This window comes from Panulirus ornatus, chromosome 25 (assembly GCF_036320965.1).
Source record: "Panulirus ornatus isolate Po-2019 chromosome 25, ASM3632096v1, whole genome shotgun sequence".
NCBI classification, from domain to species: domain Eukaryota; kingdom Metazoa; phylum Arthropoda; class Malacostraca; order Decapoda; family Palinuridae; genus Panulirus; species Panulirus ornatus.
Window position 1 is genome coordinate 2,431,691 of NC_092248.1, and position 24,074 is coordinate 2,455,764.

General features: G+C 49.2%; 1 protein-coding gene across 1 annotated transcript in view; it reads left to right on the forward strand.

The window, feature by feature from the left end:
• The first annotated feature begins 320 nt into the window (after positions 1–320).
• LOC139757168 (neuronal acetylcholine receptor subunit alpha-10-like) overlaps positions 321–24,074 on the forward strand; it is a 271,009-nt gene continuing 247,255 nt past the window's right edge. The window contains exon 1 of the mRNA XM_071677286.1: positions 321–1,220. The gene's annotated coding sequence lies outside the window, so the exon portion shown is untranslated. The remainder of the gene's footprint in view (positions 1,221–24,074) is intronic.

Consider the following 24,074-nt stretch of genomic DNA (forward strand, 5'->3'; position numbering starts at 1 on the left):
CATTATAATCTCGATGAGTGAGTTTGGCGAGGGCAAGATTTAAGAAGTGTGTTGCTAAGAGGTTCGGCAAATTTGGATGACACCAGGAACTCTCTAGGATATATAGACATGGCTGCCCACTGCAGAATATGAAGACGGGGGAAATTATTCTATATGGTAACTGGGAAAGCTAGTGGGCTACAGATTTTCCTAAGTGGGTGTATACATAGATATATATACTTTTTTTTTTTCGTGGTCTCTGGTGACACTTGGCATGGAGAGGGGGTGGGCGAGAGCCGTGCCCTCCTCCCTGACTCACACAGTCTTCGTGTGGTGCTTGTTGCGTGAGGAGGGCGAGACGCTCCGCTCTAACTCACGGTGCCACCTTTACCACGTTTCACCCTTTCTCTTACTGTATGATGATTCATAACTGTTATCTGCTCTTACGTCCACTTCTGCTGTAGTAACCCTTACTTCCCTTGGCACTTTACAGTCTGTGGTGGTCTTACATTTCTTTTAATTTCGACAGCGGCCAAAGTTTTACAATGGACACGATGTCGAACATTAACAATCACATGGATTTAACGACTGAAAGTGGAAGATACATTATCATCAATACATCTGATAACATGTCATAATTAGGCATTAAAATCTTCACGTTAAGAAAAGTTGGGCACAAGAAGATCACATAGTTTTCCCTCATTACGTAACACTGATTCGTTCTGGAATATTGAATCTTATAGTGTTGACCAGTGTCGAACTTGGGGAAGGAGCAGGTGCATTTATCTCCCCCGTGGCCCAAAGTTGCACCTTCAGGAAGTGATGAAGTTCGTGTGCGGAGGAGCGCCAAGATGAGACGCCAGCGTGAGCAATGTTGGGGTAGTAGAGTGAGCCCGGCTGGTGCGCCCTTGATGACGACGCCCTTGTCCACCATGGATCTCACGTGAACAGTTAACGAAGGGGGTCATCTTCATCGCGTCACGCGCTCAGTAAGAAGAGCTGAAGAAGTAATTAGCATCTGTTGTTTATGGAGATGAATTAGTGGTGGTTTGAAAGAGATTGGCTTCTCAGACTATTGGTTCATACATGGGTCCTTGATCAAGCCTACTGCTACACCAGGAGGAGGTGTCATCGCTGTGATAAGTCGTCTGTGAAACCCTAAGGCGTAGCTGAGACGCCCTACGCGCCCACGCTCTCTGGTAACTCGCCCACGCCCCCACGCTTAAGGAAAATAGACATTGGTGAGTATCAAATGATTATTTCATAGAACGTAAATGTGTATTTTCAGTATTTCCTTTGCAAAAAAAAAGCTTGTACAAAAACAATAGCTTATGTTTGATTTTTATATTTTAATTAGTAAGTTAATATTATTATTATTATTATTATTATTATTATTATTATTATTATTATTTGATTTTGGTCGTAGTGGTTAAATTTACCATCTTGATTATTGAGCGAAGTAGCGTCAGAACCTGAAGGCTTTAATTCCTGGTTGACTGTTTCGTCTTGTTCTTCGTTTGGAAAGTGATACCACAGGAGGAGGGAGCATTTCCAGCTCCCTTGTTCCCGCCCATCTTAGTTGCCTTCTACGAGACACACGAGGTCCACGGGCAGTGTCCTCTCTTCCCGATCTTCTTCCATCTAAAACTACTCTCCCTAGGAATGTACGAGTGACACTTTCTTCGTTGCGTTATGGACATTATACAAAGAGTCAGCATAACACAGGATCCACCTCACCCAAGATGTTAGTTACACAATGAAGACTCATACTTCGTAAATGTACTTCATTTCGTTCACGCAGAAATATACTTCACCGTGCACCTGGATGTGTCCCGCACGGTGGCCGTGGACACCTTCCTGGGAGCTGCGGGAACTGAATAGAAGGGTTTCTAGGGCGGGAAAATAAAGTAAAAAGGAATTTATTGTGTGTGTGTGTGTGTGTGTGTGTGTGTGTGTGTGTGCAGCGACCTCAGCTGGCCTTGTGAGTTAGGTCTGAGCTTGTCAACTGAGGTGAGTGAAGGAGTGAGGAACGACCAGGAGGAGGTTTAAGAACGTCTTGGAAAATCCTACTTACCGTTCAGTCTCCGGGGCCAGTATAGGAGGTTCTGAGGGCGCCACTGGAGGCCTGAAGATGGTCCTCGCTCCGTTTTTTTTTTCTTTTTTTACTCGGTTAAGAAAACTCACAATGGCTCGAGACCCATGTGAATGCAAGAATGGTCTTGCGATCGGCTGTTCGTAATAACCTTCTAGATCACATTTGTGATCGTTTACAAGGAATATTATCAGACGTTGTTATGAAGAGTTAAACTCCTTTGATAGAAGGACGATTGTCATATGGTCGTCTGCACTGTATAGACACCGTCAATCCAATCACCTTAAAGACGCTCTTCTGTCTACGTAAACAAGAGAGGGTTCGTTATGGCTCGACTAAATATGATGTCGTAGGTAGTTGAGAGAGAGGGAGGGAGGGAGGGAGGGAATGAAAACAGAGAGGGATGAAGGAAATGAAAGTCTCGAATGAACTCGTTCCTGTTCAAGGTGATTGTTAACTGGTTGTTCTGGGCTTTTGGCCCAGTTCCTGCTGCTGCTGAAGTTGCCAGGGGCTATGAAGATACTCTAAGGTAAATTCTAAGACCCACATATACCCTCTCACTGTGTATGTGTCACATGTAGAGTGATCATGAGGTGTAGGAAGAGGTCTCTGGCATGTGAACGCTTTGTGGTTTCATGAAGTCGTGGGGCGGGGGGGTTATAACACACACACAACACCTCACCAGGACACTGCTTGACCTCTGGAGTTGTATATGATCCTGATACGCCAGGTATCAGCTCCTATGTTGTAGGTACCTGGTTATTACGGACGTGTAGGTACATACCTAGTGATGGATGTGGTTATAGATACCTGGTTATGACGAACGTGTGTTGTAGGTTCCTGGTTGTGACGGACGTGTGTTGTAGGTCCCTGGTTGTGACGGACGTGTGTTGTAGGTCCCTGGTTGTGACGGACGTGTGTTGTAGGTCCCTGGTTGTGACGGACGTGTGTTGAAGATACCTGGTTGTGAGGGACGTGTGTTGTAGGTACCTGGTTGTGACGGACGTGTGTTGTAGGTACCTTGTATTTTTCACGAATGTCTGTTGTGGATCCCTGGTTGTGACGGACGTGTGTTGTGGATCCCTGGTTGTGACGGACGTGTGTTGAAGATACCTGGTTGTGACGGACGTGTGTTGTAGGTCCCTAGTTGTGACGGACGTGTGTTGTGGATCCCTGGTTGTGACGGACGTGTGTTGTGGATCTCTGGTTGTGACGGACGTGTGTTGAAGATACCTGGTTGTGACGGACGTGTGTTGTAGGTACCTGGTTGTGACGGACGTGTGTTGTAGGTACCTGGTTGTGACGGACGTGTGTTGTAGGTACCTGGTTGTGACGGACGTGTGTTGTAGGTACCTGGTTGTGACGGACGTGTGTTGTAGGTACCTGGTTGTGTCGGGCATAATTGTGAATCGTTATTATACCAGTGGCGGCTTCGTCTCTCATTCTCCTTTCCAGCTTATGCTTTGGTTTCCCTTTCTGTCAAGTCTGTAGCAAGCTTAACTTGGTGGTCCGTGAGTTCCTTGTTATCCTGACCTTATGGTCAACTCTGTTTCTTGCCAGATGACCTTCTAGTACCTTGTCCCCTTGGCTCTTGGTAAGTGACCTGACCTCTCCCAACCTGACCTGTGACCCCCGTTGATTGTCAAGTATAAGGTGACCAGCATGTATCACTTGCCAGCCCATCTGTGGGTCACTAGTGCCCTTGTAACCCTACCACAGTTACGAGGTGACCTGGTGGTTACTACCTCCTCTCACTTACTAGGTAACCAGGGATTCACCTGCCCAAGATGACCTTGTTTCCCCATGCGGGTAGAGTCCGGTAGTGTTATATAACATCCCCTTCCTCCTCTCCTCCCCCCAAAGTTATATAACAACACCCCCCTCCCCTCCATCATCCCTAAGTTAGTGGTAAGTGTTTATGAGTCTTTGGTTCTGCCACGGACCCCCATAATCTGGGGGGGTACACAACATACCCCCAGAATCTGGGGGAAAAGTACGTTGGTCTTGAAGGATGTTGTAAGGGCACCAGTGCTGGCCCTCCTTCCCTGCACACCACTCGGGCCCAAGTTAATATCTATCTGTCTATCTACCTGTCCATCTGTCTATCTATCTGTGTATCTGCCCATATATCAATCTATCTCTGTGTCTATCTATGTCTATCACTTTGTCGGTTTATCTGTCTATCATCTGTCTATCTATCATCTATCTTTCTATCTATCTATGTCTCTCTGTCTATCTGTATCTATCTATCTATCTATCTGTCTCTATCTATTTATCTGTATCTGTCTAGTGAACTGCATTAAGTGTGGACTAGCGAAACGATTGTTCACTCTCTCACGCACCATCACGGTCGTACAATCATGCTTCGCTGTATATCTTCGTAATGACTTCGCTGTATATCTTCGTAATGATGAACGTGACGAATAAGTGAACTGAAAATATTCAAATATCAGGGTTCAGGTGAATATCAGGTGTGTGTGTGTGTGTGATGATATGTTCCCTGGCGCTGAGCTGCGTGAGGAAGTGCTTTACATGAAGGTTAGGTTAGGTTAGGTTAGTTAGGTTAGGTTAGGTTAGGTTAGTTAGGTTAGTTAGGTTAGGTTAGTTAGGTTAGTTAGGTTAGGTTAGGTTAGGTTAGTTTAGTTAGGTTAGGTTAGGTTAGGTTAGTTAGGTTAGGTTAGGTTAGGTTAGGTTAGGTTAGGTAGGTTAGGTTAGGTTAGGTTAGTTAGGTTAGGTTAGGTTAGGTTAGGTTAGTTAGGTTAGGTTAGGTTAGTTAGTTAAGGTTAGGTTAGGTTAGTTAGGTTAGGTAGGTTAGGTTAGGTTAGGTTAGGTTAGGTTAGTTAGGTTAGGTTAGGTTAGGGAGGCACTTACGTAGGGTGTGTGGTGAGGAGGAGGAGGTGGTGGTGGTGGGGTTTATATAAGCCATCTAAATCATTTACCTTTGGTGATTAACGAGAAATATCATCAAATGTTATAATAGAGGAATATATGATGAAGTGATTTAAGTTTTGGTTAATATAAGCAACATGTCATTGGTCCGTTTTGTACATGATATTCTATAGGGACTGTTAGCCTAATGACCATTACGGCCCCCCCCCCCTCTCCTCCTCCCGTTTTTCGTAATTACGTAATTAATGAGATAGTGTGCGGTCGTGAAAGCAAGGGAGGGAGGAAGTGAAAGAAGAGAAGGGATGAAGGAAATGAAAGTCGCGTTTTGAAAGGCGATCTCTCATCTCGTCACTGAAGTTTTGAATTCATTTAGATATAAGTTTGAGGTGATTGTGGAATTAATTAATGAGATCAAATTTACTGAATGAAATTTTTTGATTGAAGCAAGCAGGACGACGCGAGTGAATGAATCGTTGAATGAAGTGTGGCGACACGAAGTGAATGAAGCGAGGCGACATGAAGTGAATGGAGTGTGTGAGGGGACACATGTGAATGAAGGATTGAATGAAGTGTGACGAGGCCCAGGTTGTGAATGAAATGATCGAAAATTCGTGAAGTGTTATGTATAACTTTTCGCCAGTGTAGTGTGTGTGTGTGTGTGTGTGTGTGTGTGTGTGTGTGTGTGTGTGTGTGTGTGTACTGCATAACACGTCGGGGAAGCCCCTCCACACGTCTGCCCTCACAGGGCTTCCTCTTCACCTTGCTTGTAGAGAAGTGGAGGCCACGAGCCAGCCCTGGGGCGTCAGGTGGCTACATACCATCTACTGACGCAGGTGGTGTCAGCTGAGATGGTTCCAGCCTTCACTTCAACGCTCCTCCGTCAGGAGGGTTGTCCAACCCCTGGGGGCGGCTGACAGGGGGATGGTGTTGGTTTTGAGCAAATGACTGGGACCTTCATCAAACTGGTAGAGGGGCGGGGCGGGGCCCAACAGCTTAACAGAGACGTTCAAGTAATTACAATCCTTATGTTCTGTGTCTGTTTTACCCCCTTCTCTCTATATATATTTTCTTTTTACTGTAATTACGACAAGTACTGTTGGTGTCTCTGTTACTATGACTGTTCAATATACCTTTTTTTTTAACGGTAAACTCTCGTCTCATTTCTGGAACATGTGTACTGTTTATTGGGGATATGGCTTGTGTTATGCCAGTGGTGGCCAGTGTTACAAATGGTAGCCGTGCTGCCAGCGGTAGCAGTAGTACCATAGGCAGCGGGTAGTGCTAATGATAGCATCACCAACTCTGGCTATGGAGTGTGTCATCTGTCTTCTCCCGTCCCACTTAACCCTGGGTCAGCCATGGAGCCATCTGTTCCCCGTCCCATCAGCTCTAGCCATCTTATCTACTATCAAGTCTAGCCATCTGTCTACTATCCTACCAACTCTAGCCATCTGTTTACTATCCTACCAACTCTAGCCATCTGTCTACTATTCTACCAACGCTAGCCATCTGTCTTCTATCCTACCAACTCTAGCCATCTTATCTACTATCCTACCAACGCTAGCCATCTGTCTTCTTTCCTACCAACGCTAGCCATCTGTCTACTATCCTACCAACTCTAGCCATCTGTTTACTATCCTACCAACACTAGCCATCTGTCTACTATCCTACCAACTCTAGCCATCTGTTTACTATCCTACCAACTCTAGCCATCTGTCTACTATCCAACCAACACTAGCCATCTGTTTACTATCCTACCAACTCTAGCCATCTGTTTACTATTCTGCCAACACTAGCCATCTGTTTACTATCCTACCAACTCTAGCCATCTGTTTACTATCCTACCAACTCTAGCCATCTGTCTACTATTCTACCAACTTCATCCATCCACCTTCATCATCTCTCCTACCTTTCTTTATATCTTGGACCATCTACCACGCTGCAATTCTGCCATCTACTACACCCAGTCCACCCATTTACCAGCTACCTCCCATTCCATCCACCCATCCCCCACCCAGGCAATCATCATCCTTCACAACACCCATCCCACCATCCCCATCCCTCCCATTCACCCCCTTACTTCCACCCCATCAACCTTGGCCATCCGCAGTGTGTAAGGTCACCCTAGCTTGTTACACCGTCTTCACCACTACATAAACTGCTCACCGCTACACAAACTCCTCACCACTACATAAACTCCTCACCACTACACAAACTCCTCACCACTACATAAACTCCTCACCAACCACGACATAAACGCCTCACCACTACTTAAACTCCTCGCCACTACTTAAACTCCTCACCACTACATAAACTCCTCATCACTACATAAACTCCACACCACTACACAAACTCCTCACCACTACACAAACTCCTCACCACTACACAAACTCCTCACCACTACACAAACTCCTCACCACTACACAAACTTCTCACCACTACACAAACTCCTCACCGCTACATAAACTCTCCACCACTACGTAAACCCTTCACCACGACATAAACTCCTCACAACTACTTAAACTCCTCACCACGACATAAACTCCTCACCACCACACAAACTCCTCACCACTACACAAACTCCTCACCACCACACAAACTCCTCACCACTACACAAACTCCTCACCACCACACAAACTCCTCACCACCACACAAACTCCTCACCACTACACAAACTCCTCACCACCACACAAACTCCTCACCACCACACAAACTCCTCACCACTACACAAACTCCTCACCACCACATAAACTCCTCACCACTACACAAACTCCTCACCACTACACAAACTCCTCACCACTACACAAACTCCTCACCACTACACAAACTTCTCACCACTACATAAACTCCTCACCACTACACAAACTCCTCACCACTACATAAACTCCTCACCACCACACAAACTCCTCACCACTACACAAACTCCTCACCACTACACAAACTCCTCACCACTACACAAACTCCTCACCACTACACAAACTCCTCACCACTACACAAACTCCTCACCACCACACAAACTCCTCACCACTACACAAACTCCTCACCACTACACAAACTCCTCACCACTACACAAACTCCTCACCACTACACAAACTCCTCACCACTACACAAACTCCTCACCACTACACAAACTCCTCACCACTACACAAACTCCTCACCACTACACAAACTCCTCACCACCACACAAACTCCTCACCACTACACAAACTCCTCACCACTACACAAACTCCTCACCACCACACAAACTCCTCACCACTACACAAACTCCTCACCACTACCCAAACTCCTCACCACCACACAAACTCCTCACCACTACACAAACTCCTCACCACCACACAAACTCCTCACCACTACACAAACTCCTCACCACCACACAAACTCCTCACCACCACACAAACTCCTCACCACCACACAAACTCCTCACCACTACACAAACTCCTCACCACTACACAAACTCCTCACCACCACACAAACTCCTCACCACTACACAAACTCCTCACCACTACACAAACTCCTCACCACTACACAAACTCCTCACCACTACACAAACTCCTCACCACTACACAAACTACACAAACTCCTCACCACACTCAAACTCCTCACCACTACACAAAACCTCACACTACACAAACCCTCACCTCAACAAACTCCTCACCACTCACAAACTCCTCACCATTACACAAACTCCTCACCACTACACAAACTCCTCACCACTACACAAACTCCTCACCACCACACAAACTCCTCACCACTACACAAACTCCTCACCACCACACAAACTCCTCACCACCACACAGACTCCTCACCACCACACAAACTCCTCACCACCACACAAACCCCTCACCACTACCCAAACTCCTCACCACCACACAAACCCCTCACCACTACATAAACTAGTGGGGTCATTATATCGGAATCGTTGTGTTTATGACCATTGTTGACTCGTCCAAGCTGGCCATTATCATCATATTCCTCATTTGCATAATATTTGCATAATATTTTGTACGATTATTTTGTCCCGTTGATTCGTCCTAGAGGTATGACGGCTAGGTGTGACGTAGACGTCGGCTAGGTGTGACGACATGTTGGCTAGGTGTGTGACGACATGTTGGCTAGGTGTGACGACATGTTAGCTAGGTGTGTGACGACATGTTGGTTAGGTGTGACGACATGTTAGCTAGGTGTGTGACGACATGTTGGCTAGGTGTGACGACATGTCAGCTAGGTGTGACGACATGTTGGCTAGGTGTGTGACGACATGTTGGCTAGGTGTGACGACATGTTGGCTAGGTGTGTGACGACATGTTGGCTAGGTGTGACGACATGTTAGCTAGGGTGTGACGACATGTTAGCTAGGTTGTGACGACATGTTAGCTAGGTGTGACGACATGTTGGCTAGGTGTGACGACATGTTAGCTAGGTGTGACGACATGTTGGCTAGGTGTGTGACGACATGTTGGCTAGGTGTGACGACATGTTGGCTAGGTGTGACGACATGTTGGCTAGGTGTGACGACATGTTGGCTAGGTGTGACGACATGTTGGCTAGGTGTGACGACATGTTGGCTAGGTGTGACGACGTGTTGGCTAGGTGTGACGACATGTTGGCTAGGTGTGACGACATGTTGGCTAGGTGTGACGACATGTTGGCTAGGTGTGACGACATGTTGGCTAGGTGTGACGACATGTTGGCTAGGTGTGACGACATGTTGGCTAGGTGTGACGACATGTTGCTAGGTGTGACGACATGTTGGCTAGGTGTGACGACATGTTAGCTAGGTGTGACGACGTGTTGGCTAGGTATGACGACATGTTAGCTAGATGTGACGACGTGTGGCTAGGTGTGACGACATGTTGGCTAGGTGTGACGACATGTTGGCTAGGTGTGACGACATGTTGGCTAGGTGTGACGACATGTTGGCTAGGTGTGACGACATGTTAGCTAGGTGTGACGACTGTTGGCTAGGTGTGACGACATGTTGGCTAGGTGTGACGACATGTTGGCTAGGTGTGACGACATGTTGGCTAGGTGTGACGACATGTTGGCTAGGTGTGACGACATGTTGGCTAGGTGCGACGACATGTTGGCTAGGTGTGACGACATGTTGGCTAGGTGTGACGACATGTTGGCTAGGTGTGACGACTTGTTGGCTAGGTGTGACGACATGTTGCCTAGGTGTGACGACATGTTAGCTAGGTGTGACGACGTGTTGGCTAGGTATGACGACATGTTAGCTAGATGTGACGACGTGTGGCTAGGTGTGACGACATGTTGGCTAGGTGTGACATGTTAGCTAGGTGTGACGACATGTTGGCTAGGTGTGACGACATGTTGGCTAGGTGTGACATGTTGGCTAGGTGTGACGACATGTTGGCTAGGTGTGACGACATGTTGGCTAGGTGTGACGACATGTTGGCTAGGTGTGACGATATGTTGGCTAGGTGTGACGACATGTTGGCTAGGTGTGACGATATGTTGGCTAGGTGTGTGACAGCTGGTGATGCCCAAGTGTAACGCTTGTGGTTGGTGACGAGCAGGTGGTGACGAGCAGGTGGTGACGAGCAGGTGGTGACGAGCAGGTGGTGACGAGCAGGTGGTGTGGGGGAAGGTGGAAGCCGGTGGTATGAGGACAATGACAGCTGGTGAGGAACGTGGCAGCTGGTTTTGTAAGGAACGTGACAGCTGGCTGTATGAAGCAGATGACAGCTGGTGAGAGCCAGGAGGTGTGAGGCAGGTGACAGCTAGTGTGATGAGGCAGATGACAGCTGGTGTTGTGAGGCAGGTGACAGCTGGTGTTGTGAGGCAGGTGACAGCTGGTGTTGTGAGGCAGGTAACAGCTGGTGTGGTGAGGCAGGTGACAGCTGGTGTTGTTAGGCAGGTGACAGCTGGTGTTGTGAGGCAGGTAACAGCTGGTGTTGTGAGGCAGGTGACAGCTGGTGTTGTGAGGCAGATGACAGCTGGTGTTGTGAGGCAGGTGACAGCTGGTGTTGTGAGGCTGGTGACAGCTGGTGTTGTGAGGCAGGTGACAGCTGGTGTTGTGAGGCAGGTGACAGCTGGTGTTGTGAGGCTGGTGACAGCTGGTGTGGTGAGGCAGGTGACAGCTGGTGTTGTGAGGCAGGTGACAGCTGGTGTTGTGAGGCTGGTGACAGCTGGTGTTGTGAGGCAGGTGACAGCTGGTGTTGTGAGGCAGGTGACAGCTGGTGTTGTGAGGCAGGTGACAGCTGGTGTTGTGAGGCAGGTGACAGCTGGTGTTGTGAGGCAGGTGACAGCTGGTGTGGTGAGGAACGTGGCAGCTTTCTGTATGAAGCAGATGACAGCTGGTGACAGCTAGGAGGTGTGAGGCAGGTGACAGCTGGCTGTATGAAGCAGATGACAGCTGGTGACAGCTAGGAGGTGTGAGGCAGGTGGCAGCTGGTGTGGTAAGGCAGGTGACAGCTGGTGACAGATGGATGGTTGGCGATGCCACCTGTGTGGTGGCCGTGGTAAGGCTTCCACCCCCGGAAAGGTTGACGTGGTGTGTTTTAAAGCCTCTGTTACATGGGACGGGAGCAGGAGGGTTGTGGAACAGGGGGGGGGGAGGAGGGTTGTGGAACAGGGGGGGGGGCAGTAGGGTTTGGAACAGGGGGGGGAGGAGGCTTGTGGAGCAGAGGGGGGGGGCAGGAGGGTTGTGGAACAGGGGGGGGCAGGAGGGTTGTGGAACAGGGGGGGAGGAGGCTTGTGGAACAGGAGGAGGAGGAGGGTTGTGGAACAGGGGGGGGCAGGAGGGTTGTGGAACAGGGGGGGAGGAGGCTTGTGGAACAGGAGGAGGAGGAGGGTTGTGGAACAGGGGGGGGGCAGGAGGGTTGTGGAACAGGGGGGGCAGGAGGGTTGTGGAACAGGGGGGGGGGCAGGAGGGTTGTGGAACAGGGGGGGGGGCAGGAGCATATGGAACAGGAGGAGGAGGAGGAGGAGGAGGAGAAGGAAGGGCGTAGGGAAAGAAGAGAAGGAAGAGAGAAAAGGTGTTGGACGTCACAAAAGGAGAGAGCAAAAATGGAACGGGCCATCAGTGACGTGATGTCTACTGCCCGTGACGTGATTGGTCATGTCCATGACGTGATTGGTCGTGGCAGTGACGTGGTTGGTCATGTCCATGACGTTATTGGTCGTGCCTGTGACGTGACTGGTTCACGTGTGAAGTGGTATTCATGTCGTGTATGTGTGAGTGTGAGGGGTGTGTGTGTGTGTGTGTGTGAGGGGATGAGTGTGTATGTGTGTGCGTGAGTGTGAGTGAGTGTGCGTGAGTGTGAGTGTGGTGTGTGTGTGTGTGTGTGTGTGTGTGTATGTGTGTGTGTGTGTGTGTGTGTGTGTGTGTGTGGACGCCTTCGGCCTGAGAGATAATTTCCTTCATAATCATAAAGTTTTCCTTCCTTCATGAAATCTCTTGGTCAACGCTTGACCTCCTCATTTTCTCTCTCTCTCACTCTCTTACTCTCTCTCATCATCCTTCTGTGATCACGGGAAAGATGGGAAGGGGGTCGGGAAAGATGGGAAGGGGATGGGAAAGATGGGAAGGGGTCGGGAAAGATGGGAAAGGGTCGGGAAAGATGGGAAAGGGTCGGGAAAGATGGGAAGGGGATGGGAAAGATGGGAAGGGGGTCGGGAAAGATGGGAAAGGGGGGCGGGAAAGATGGGAAAGGGGAGCGGGAAAGATGGGAAAGGGGGGCGGGAAAGAAGGCATCTCTTGAAGGACAGTCTTCGAACTTGGGTGATGGGGTCGACCATTACTGGAAATTAGAACGAAGCTCCTTCACGCGCGCGCGCGCGCCTCTCTCTCTCTCTCTCTCTCTCTCTCTCTCTCTCTCTCTCTCTCTCTCTCTCTCTCTCTCTCTCTCTCTCTCTCTCTCAGGGCCGGCCCACGGAAAAGGTACGATGCAGGAGGGAGGGAGAGACGCGACCTACACTTTCCCCCCCATGCAGGAGCGATCTTTAAGATGACATGACCCTCACACCGCCCCTTAGGTCTCGCCTATGGACAAGTCTTACACACACACACACACACACACACACACTCACACACACACACACACCACACTCACACTCACTCACATACACACACACACACACACACACACACACACACACACACACACACACACCACACACACACACACACACACACACACACACACACCAGGCGGCGCCCCACAAGTGTACAATCCCCTTCCCACACCATCACGAATTGGGTGAAGTACGAACAGGTGATGGTGGGTTAACGAATGAGGAAGAAGGAACCTGGGCTGTACGTAGTTTTATATGAGAAAAGTTCCTCGGGACATACGTGTTACTTGAGGTCACTCAGTGTAACGTTGGAGTCTGTAACAGTGGAAGGGATAAGACGATAGATGTTTTATGAGTTAAATGAGTCTTATGAGTCTGTTACGTGTCTTTTGTGAGTACATAGTAGCAGTACCCCTCCCTGGGGAGAGAGGAGACTGTATATGCTTAAAAAACACGACGATATATATATATATATATATATATATATATATATATATATATATATATATATATATATATATATATATATATATATATATATATGTCAGAAGTGGAAGATATAAGGAGAAGCGGGATACCAAATTAAACACGTGTGGATGGTGTGGACATGATTTTTGAGCGATCGGGGCTTAAACATGCAGGAGGGTGAGTGGCGCACTCGGGATAGAGTGAACTGGAATAATGTGGATTATAGTGGGGGCGATGTGCTGTCAGTGGACTGAACCAGGGCATGTGAAGCGTTTGGAGTAAACCATGGAAAGGTCTGTGGGGCCTGGATGTGGATAGGGAGCTGTGGTTTCGGTGCATTACACATGACAGCTAGGGAATGAGTGTGAGGGGATGCTGCCTTTCTTCGTCTGTTTCTGGTGCTAACTTACTAAGGCGGGAAACGGCGATCGACGGCGTGTGTGTGTGTGTGTGTGTGTGTGTGGTGTATATATTATATTTTTATATATATTTTATATATATATATATTTTCTATTTTCAAAACATTCGCATTTCCGAAATTGCGGGGTTTTAGCGTTAAAAACCAGAGGACTAGGCCTTTGGGGGAAATACCTCACCTGGCCCTTCCTGTTCCTTTTTTGGGAAAAAAAAAAAAAAAAAAAAAAAAAAAACGAGAGGGGAGGATTTCCAGCCCCCCGCTCCCCCCCCTTTTAGTCGCCTTCTACGACCGCGGGGAATTTACGTGGGAAGTATTCTTTCCCCCCTATCCCCAGGGAAAATATATATATATTTTATATATTATATATTTTATATATTTAATTAATTAATATATTATATATATATACACACACACCCACGAAAAGAAATTTTAAAACCTTGCCCTTAAAAGGGAAAGAAAACATCGTAAATTATGAGAAAAGATTTTATGAATGAAGTATCAATGAGACGACCCAACAAACGTATGAATGAGAGCGCGGTGTAAACAGAGTTTAAAAGGGGAGAGAATGAATGGGTTTAAATGGCTGTCTTGGGGGTGAGCGGCGCGGTTAAATGGAATTAGTGGCATTGGCGGAGTTTAAAAAGTTCGCGTTCAATGACGAAGTTCAATGGAATTGATAAACTTGAGTTTGATTGAGGGAATTTATAGGTTATGTTTAGTTTCAGACAACTAGTGTGTAAGATTTAACATTGAAAAGAGAGAGGTTAAAGGATACCGTTAAATTAGCTGACGTTAAAATTTCTCAATTAAATGCAGCAGTTGTAATAGTAGGTGTTAAGTTGAGGGGATTTTAAAATTTTGGGCGGTTTGCTTTTAAAAAGTATGCGTTAAATTGATGGGGGTATTAAAGTTCGTTTTAATTACGAATTACTTTTTATTAATGAATGAAGGACTTTCAAGGTTTACTTTTAAGTGAGAGATTAAAAAAGTATTAGCTGATATTGGCAGTTAAAAGGTGTACGATCGAATGACGGATTTTAATTGTATGTTGACGGATGACGGAGACAAATGGACGGATTTAAAGTTCGCGTTTGCATAACTTATGTTGAAAGTCCGCGTTTAAATGGCAGGGTTTAAAAGTTGGTATCTATAAGGTTTGTTAAATATAGGAAGTGTGTAGACAAAGCTCTTCGTCCCTAAAATGAGGCATTTCACATGGAAATGATTGATTTGAATAAAGTGCTTACATTCAATTGTTTTTGATTCCACAGAAATTAAGTCGAGATAATGCTTCACTATTTTTGTCTTGTTTGCCTCTTCCTCCCTCTTCTCCTGAAGGAGAATATTCTTAAGCGACTCCAAAGCTCGGGAATGATAGTAGATTTAGTGAAGGACATTTTGAAAAAACCCTTGGACATTTAAAAAGTTTTTTTAAAAAATGGCGGGGAAGGGAGGCATGTCTATGACGTCACAGTTTCCCGCCATCACCTGGCGCGCGCGACAGTGTTGCCATATTTTTTGCCCTGATTCTCGGGAATTGTGTTGTTTAATGTACCATTGTGCTCAAAGGTCGTACCACTGTGCTCTAAGGTCGTACCACCGTGCTCAAAGGTCGTACCATTGTGCTTAACTGTCGTACAATTGTGCTCAAAGGTTGTACGACCGTGCTCAAAGGTCGTACCATGTTCTCAAAGGTCGTACCATTGTGCTCAAAGGCCGTACCACTGTTGTCTAAGGTCGTACCATTGTGCTTTAAGGTGTAAATTTTGGGGGAAAAGGTTGTACATTTTGCTTAAAGGTCTTACCACTGTGCTCAAAGGTCGTACCACTGTGCTCAAAGGTCGTACCAATTTTGCCTAAGGTCGTACAAGTGCTTAAAAGGGGTTTCCCTTGTGCTAAAGGTTGTACCTTGTGCTCAAAGGTTGTAGACCGTGCTCAAAAGGGGTACCTGTTCTTAAAGGTGTCCCCTTGTGCTCAAAGGCCGTCCACTGTTGTTAAGGTCGTTTTCCATTTTGCTTTAAAAGGGGTACCCCGTGGTCAAAAATGTACATTGTGCTTAAAGGTGTCCAAATGTCTCAAAGGTCGTTTCCCCTGTGTCAAAAGGGGTTTCCCTTGTCTCAAAGGTCGTTTCCATTTTGCTTAAAGGGCGTACAATTGTGCTCAAAGGTTTGTCCCCTGCTCAAAGGTGTACCATGTGCTCAAAGGTGGTTTCCCCCGTGTCAAAGGTCGTACCTGTTCTCAAAAGGGGTACCATGTTTCAAAGGTGTACCACCGTGTCAAAAGGGCGTTCCCCTTTTGTAAAGGTTGCCCCTTGTGCTCAAAGGTCGTTTCCCTTGTGCTCAAAAATCTACCACTGTGTCAAAAAAGGGTAAAACCCCCCCCCCCCCCAAAAAGGTCGGGGACCCTTGTGTCAAAAGGGCGTACCATTGTGGGTTAAATGTCGTACAATTGTGCTCAAAGGGGTACAATTGTGTAAAAAGGGGTACCATTGTGCTCTAAGGTTTGTACCATTGTGCTCAAAGGTCGTACCACCGTGCTTTAAGGTCGTTCCATTGGGGCTCAAAGGGGCGTACCGTGTGTTTTAAAGGTCGTACCATTTTGCTCAAAAGGCGTACCATGGCTCAAAGGTTTGTACCCCCGTGCTCAAAGGTCGTTTTCCCAATTCAAAAAATCGTACCCTTGTGCTTAAAGGGCGTCCAAGTGCTCAAAGGGGTTTCCAAATTTTGCTCAAAAAGGGCGTTTCCCCTGTGCTCAAAAGGGCGTTTCCATTTTGCTCAAAGGGTACCTGTTCCAAAGGTCGTACTATTGGGGCTCAAAAAGGGGTTTGGGGACCATTGTGCTCAAGGGGTACCATTGTGCTCTAAGGTCGTACCATTGTGCTCTAAGGTCGTATCATTGTGCTCAAAGGTTTGTAATTGTGCTCTAAGGTGTACCATTTGCCTAAGGTGTACCCTTTTGCTTAAAGGGCTACCCTTTTGTCAAAGGTGTACTATTTTGCTCAAAGGTGTACCATTGGCCAAAGGTCGTACCCTTGTGCTCAAAGGGGCGTCCATTGTGCTCAAAGGGGCGTACAATTGTTCTTAAAGGTCGTTTCCTTTGTTTAAGGGTACCATGGCTTTAAAGGTGTTCCATTGTGTCAAAAGGGCGTAAATTTTGCTCAAAAGGGCGTAACCCTTGTGTCAAAAGGGCGTACCACAATTTCTCAAAGGTCGTAACCCCGGGTCAAAAAGGTCGTACCATTGTGTTTAAAGGTCGTACCACTGTGGTCAAAGGCTGTACCACTGTGCTCAAAGGTCGTGCCACTGTGCTCAAAGGTTGTACCACCGTGCTCAAAAGTCTCAGACGTCGCATACGCCACCGTGCTCGGACGTCGCATACCGCCACCGTGCTCAGACGTCGCATACGCCACCGTACACAGACGTTGTATACGCCACCTTGCTCAGACGTCGTATACGCCACCGTACAAGAGTGAACGAAACCTTGCTCGGACGTCGATACGCCCCCGTCCAGAGTGTTTACGCCACTCACAGACGTGATAGCCACGTACCAGACGGTTTACGCCACCTGCTCAGGTGTATACGCCACGTCACACAGACGTCACATACGCCACAGTACACAGACGTCGTTTACGCCACCTCCCTCAGACGGCTCGTTACTGTGCTTAAGGACCCACCTTCGTGTTCAAGGAGTTTCGTGTCTCCCGAATGGTGGTTGTGGGGGGGTGGGTGGTATCCGCTGTGTTGGTTGGGACGAGGGGATGGGGGGATACGGTGGGGGGGGGGGGCCAGGTGCCCCCCCGTTATCACGGATCAAGGGAACGGTGGACGTGGTGAGGGCGGGAGGAGGTGAGGGAGGCAGGGGCAGAAAAGCACCCGCCCCGTCCACAGGCCTGTTGCCAGAGGTACCGCACACCAGAGGAAGAGGCGCAGGCCCGGGTAATCACACCAGAGGAGGGGCGCAGGCCTGGGCGATCACACCAGAGGAAGGGGCGCAGGCCCGGGTGATCACACCAGGGAAAAGAGAGGCGCAGGCCCGGGCGATCACACCAGAGGAAGAGGCGCAGGAACGGGCGATCACACCAGGGAAGAGGCGCAGGCCCAGGCGATCACACCAGAGGAAGAGAGAGGCGCAGGCCCGGGCGATCACACCAGAGGAAGGGGCGCAGGCCCGGGCGATAGCGGAGATACGCCGCTGGAGCGGAGTGGCGCCCCTCGAAGACTCCCCAGGCGTCGTAATTAGGCCCGTCGCTTGAGGTGCGCGATAGGGATCACAGACCCTTGGACGTGTGGCCCAATAGGAGGTCACTTGAGGCTGGATGGTCACCAGAGCCAAGACTGGTGACTCCCCTCCTCCCTCTGTGTAAGAGGAGGTGACCACACTAGGTGTAGATACGGTGGGCGACGCTGCCTCTCTGGTTGGCGGAGGTGTGGTGTGGCTTTAACTGGTGGAGTGGTGTTGGGCCGATGTACGTGTATGTGGGGTCGAACTCTCTTGGGATATTGTGGATGTTGGCAACTTGAGATCGACGGCGCGATCCTCAGGTACAATGGGGCGTCTTTTAGCGGTTGGTACGATTTTTGAGTGCGTTGGTACGATCTTTGAGGGCGTTGGTACGATTTTTGAGCGCGTTGGTACGATTTTTGAGGGCGTTGGTACGATCTCTGAGCGCGTTGGTACGATCTCTGAGCGCGTTGGTACGATTTTTGAGTGCGTTGGTACGATCTTTGAGCGCGTTGGTACGATCTTTGAGTGCGTTGGTACGATCTTTGAGTGCGTTGGTACGATCTTTGAGTGCGTTGGTACGATCTTTGAGCGCGTTGGTACGATTTTTGAGCGCGTTGGTACTATTTTTGAGGGCGCTGGTACGATTTTTGTGGGCGTTGGTACGATCTTTGAGCGCGTTGGTACGATCTTTGAGCCCGTTGGTACGATCTCTGAGCGCGTTGGTACGATCTTTGAGCGCGTTGGTACGATTTTTGAGGGCGTTGGTACGATCTTTGAGTGCGTTGGTACGATCTTTGAGTGCGTTGGTACGATCTTTGAGTGCGTTGGTACGATTTTTGAGTGCGTTGGTACGATTTCTGAGCGCGTTGGTACGATCTCTGAGCGCGTTGGTACGATCTTTGAGTGCGTTGGTACGATCTCTGAGCGCGTTGGTACGATCTCTGAGCGCGTTGGTACGATCTCTGAGCGCGTTGGTACGATCTTTGAGTGCGTTGGTACGATCTCTGAGCGCGTTGGTACGATCTCTGAGCGCGTTGGTACGATCTTTGAGTGCGTTGGTACGATCTCTGAGCGCGTTGGTACGATCTTTGAGTGCGTTGGTACGATCTTTGAGCCCGTTGGTACGATCTCTGAGCGCGTTGGTACGATCTTTGAGTGCGTTGGTACGATCTTTGAGTGCGTTGGTACGATCTTTGAGTGCGTTGGTACGATCTCTGAGCGCGTTGGTACGATCTCTGAGCGCGTTGGTACGATCTCTGAGCGCGTTGGTACGATCTCTGAGCGCGTTGGTACGATCTTTGAGTGCGTTGGTACGATCTTTGAGTGCGTTGGTACGATCTTTGAGTGCGTTGGTACGATCTTTGAGTGCGTTGGTACGATCTCTGAGCGCGTTGGTACGATCTCTGAGCGCGTTGGTACGATCTTTGAGTGCGTTGGTACGATCTTTGAGTGCGTTGGTACGATCTTTGAGTGCGTTGGTACGATCTTTGAGTGCGTTGGTACGATCTTTGAGTGCGTTGGTACGATCTTTGAGCCCGTTGGTACGATCTCTGAGCGCGTTGGTACGATCTTTGAGTGCGTTGGTACGATCTCTGAGCGCGTTGGTACGATCTCTGAGCGCGTTGGTACGATCTTTGAGTGCGTTGGTACGATCTTTGAGCCCGTTGGTACGATCTCTGAGCGCGTTGGTACGATCTCTGAGCGCGTTGGTACGATCTTTGAGTGCGTTGGTACGATCTTTGAGCCCGTTGGTACGATCTTTGAGTGCGTTGGTACGATCTTTGAGTGCGTTGGTACGATCTTTGAGTGCGTTGGTACGATCTTTGAGTGCGTTGGTACGATCTCTGAGCGCGTTGGTACGATCTTTGAGCCCGTTGGTACGATCTCTGAGCGCGTTGGTACGATCTTTGAGTGCGTTGGTACGATCTTTGAGTGCGTTGGTACGATCTCTGAGCGCGTTGGTACGATCTTTGAGCCCGTTGGTACGATCTTTGAGCCCGTTGGTACGATCTCTGAGCGCGTTGGTACGATCTCTGAGCGCGTTGGTACGATCTCTGAGCGCGTTGGTACGATCTCTGAGCGCGTTGGTACGATCTCTGAGCGCGTTGGTACGATCTCTGAGCGCGTTGGTACGATCTCTGAGCGCGTTGGTACGATCTCTGAGCGCGTTGGTACGATTTTTTGAGGGCGTTGGTACGATCTCTGAGCGCGTTGGTACGATCTCTGAGCGCGTTGGTACGATCTCTGAGCGCGTTGGTACGATCTCTGAGCGCGTTGGTACGATCTCTGAGCGCGTTGGTACGATCTTTGAGTGCGTTGGTACGATCTTTGAGCCCGTTGGTACGATCTCTGAGCGCGTTGGTACGATCTTTGAGTGCGTTGGTACGATCTCTGAGCGCGTTGGTACGATCTCTGAGCGCGTTGGTACGATCTTTGAGTGCGTTGGTACGATCTTTGAGTGCGTTGGTACGATCTTTGAGTGCGTTGGTACGATCTCTGAGCGCGTTGGTACGATCTCTGAGCGCGTTGGTACGATCTCTGAGCGCGTTGGTACGATCTCTGAGCGCGTTGGTACGATCTCTGAGCGCGTTGGTACGATCTTTGAGTGCGTTGGTACGATCTTTGAGCGCGTTGGTACGATTTTTGAGGGCGTTGGTACGATCTTTGAGTGCGTTGGTACGATCTCTGAGCGCGTTGGTACGATCTTTGAGTGCGTTGGTACGATCTCTGAGCGCGTTGGTACGATCTTTGAGTGCGTTGGTACGATCTTTGAGTGCGTTGGTACGATTTTTTGAGGGCGTTGGTACGATCTTTGAGCCCGTTGGTACGATCTCTGAGCGCGTTGGTACGATCTTTGAGTGCGTTGGTACGATCTTTGAGTGCGTTGGTACGATCTCTGAGCGCGTTGGTACGATCTTTGAGTGCGTTGGTACGATTTTTTGAGGGCGTTGGTACGATCTCTGAGCGCGTTGGTACGATCTCTGAGCGCGTTGGTACGATCTTTGAGTGCGTTGGTACGATCTCTGAGCGCGTTGGTACGATTTTTGAGGGCGTTGGTACGATCTCTGAGCGCGTTGGTACGATCTTTGAGCGCGTTGGTACGATTTTTGAGCGCGTTGGTACGATCTTTGAGTGCGTTGGTACGATTTTTGAGTGCGTTGGTACGATTTTTGAGTGCGTTGGTACGATCTTTGAGTGCGTTGGTACGATCTTTGAGTGCGTTGGTACGATCTTTGAGTTCGTTGGTACGATCTTTGAGTGCGTTGGTACGATCTTTGAGCCCGTTGGTACGATCTCTGAGCGCGTTGGTACGATCTCTGAGCGCGTTGGTACGATCTCTGAGCGCGTTGGTACGATCTTTGAGCCCGTTGGTACGATCTTTGAGTGCGTTGGTACGATCTTTGAGTGCGTTGGTACGATCTCTGAGCGCGTTGGTACGATCTCTGAGCGCGTTGGTACGATCTCTGAGCGCGTTGGTACGATCTCTGAGCGCGTTGGTACGATCTTTGAGCCCGTTGGTACGATCTCTGAGCGCGTTGGTACGATTTTTGAGTGCGTTGGTACGATCTCTGAGCGCGTTGGTACGATCTTTGAGTGCGTTGGTACGATCTCTGAGCGCGTTGGTACGATCTCTGAGCGCGTTGGTACGATCTCTGAGCGCGTTGGTACGATCTCTGAGCGCGTTGGTACGATCTCTGAGCGCGTTGGTACGATCTTTGAGCCCGTTGGTACGATCTCTGAGCGCGTTGGTACGATCTCTGAGCGCGTTGGTACGATCTCTGAGCGCGTTGGTACGATCTTTGAGCCCGTTGGTACGATCTCTGAGCGCGTTGGTACGATCTCTGAGCGCGTTGGTACGATCTTTGAGTGCGTTGGTACGATCTTTGAGTGCGTTGGTACGATCTTTGAGTGCGTTGGTACGATCTTTGAGTGCGTTGGTACGATCTTTGAGTGCGTTGGTACGATCTTTGAGTGCGTTGGTACGATCTTTGAGTGCGTTGGTACGATCTTTGAGTGCGTTGGTACGATCTCTGAGCGCGTTGGTACGATCTCTGAGCGCGTTGGTACGATCTCTGAGCGCGTTGGGGGGGGCGCGGGGCGTGGGGTGGGGAGAGAGAGAGAGGAGAGCGAGCGCCGTGCCGGGACCACTTAGGACGGCGGGACCAGATACTTAAAGTCAGGCGTTCGACCTTACACACGACTGTTCAAGGAGACCTCAGGAGCCAAGGTATATCGTGCAGGTTGGTGAGATCGCCTTAAGGAACTACTTGGACAACCTTGCAAGCGAGCTCCTTGAGGGAGTACATGGGCACTGTCGTTACGACGCCTAGACACGACGGTACGACTCCTTGGAGCACGACGGTACGAAGCCTGAGCACGACGGTACGACGCCTTGAGACGAGTACGAGCCTGGAGACGGTACGACGCCTTGTGTATGACGGTACGACGCCTGGAGCACGACGGGACGACGCCTGGAGCACGGTGGGACGACGCCTTTTGCACGACGGGACGACGCTTTGAGCACGACGGTCCGATGCCTTGTGCACGACGGTGCGACGCCTTAAGCACGACGGTACGACACCTTGTGCACGACGGTACGACGCCTTGAACACGACGGTACGACGCCTTAAGCACGACGGTACGACACCTTGAGCACGACGGTACGAGGCCTTGTGCACGACGGTACGACGCCTTGTGCACGACGGTACGACACCTTGTGCACGACGGTCCGACACCTTGAGCACGACGGTACGACGCCTTGGGCACGACGGTACGACACCTTGAGCACGACGGTCTGACACCTTGAGCATGACGGTACGACACCTTGACCACGACGGTACGACACCTTGTGCACGACTGTGCGACGCCTGTGTACGATGGGACGACGCCTTGAGCACGACGGTACCACGCCCTGAGCACGACGGTACGACGTCTTGAGCGCGACGGTACGACGCCTTGTGCATGACGGTACGACGTCTTGAGCACGACGGTACGACGCCTTAAGCACGACAGAACGACGCCTTAAGCACGACAGTACGACACCTTGAACACGACAGTACGACGCCTTGAACACGACGGTATGACGCCTTGAGCACGACGGGACGACGCCTTGAGCACGACGGGACGACGCCTTGAGCACGACGGTACGACGACTTAAGCACGACGGTACGACGCCTTTAACACGACGATACGACGGCTTAAGCACGACGGTACGACGCCTTGAGTATCACTTCATGACCTTTGACCTTGACCGTCGTTGGTCAGGTGAAAGTCGCAGGTCATCATCTCGCTGAAGGGATGCCCCATTAAGCTGAAGAACTTCAGCAACAGATCCAAGCTGGTGTTTCAGGACCCTTCAGCAAAGAAAACGTGACAGCATAGCTGGCGCCCAGCTGAAACACTCGGCGTTTCAGCTGGACCTCCTGCGCACACACGTTTCAGTAATGTTGCTCTGGTATTCGTTTCTTTCAGAAGTTTCAGGACCTACGTTTCGTTCACGACTCTACTCTGTGTGTTTCTTCTTATGGTAGCGTTTCATTCGTCACTTCAGCGTGAACGTTTCAGTGAAGGAGTTATGGCGCAAGTTTCATTTACAGATTTCAGACGTGGTCAGCTGTTCATGATCACTGAAGTGTACGTGTCAGTGAGGATTTCATTAACGATTTCAGGGCGTCGATTTAACTCATAATTTGAGTTTCTTTTCATCTCTTTGCTATCCGTTTCGTGAGTCACTTCAGCCCATACGTTTCATTTATTATCCTTTACATAATTTTAATTCACGTTTCATTTATATCGAGTTTCATTCGTCTCTTTGGGACATTCTTTTTCATTTACCTGTATCACGTTTCATTTACAATGTTTCATTCGCCACATAAGAGCATCTGTTTCATTCATGATAATTTTGATTCATTCAGCGCATGCGCTTCGTGTGTATCGTAAATTTCAGTCATCAACCATAAAGGCAAA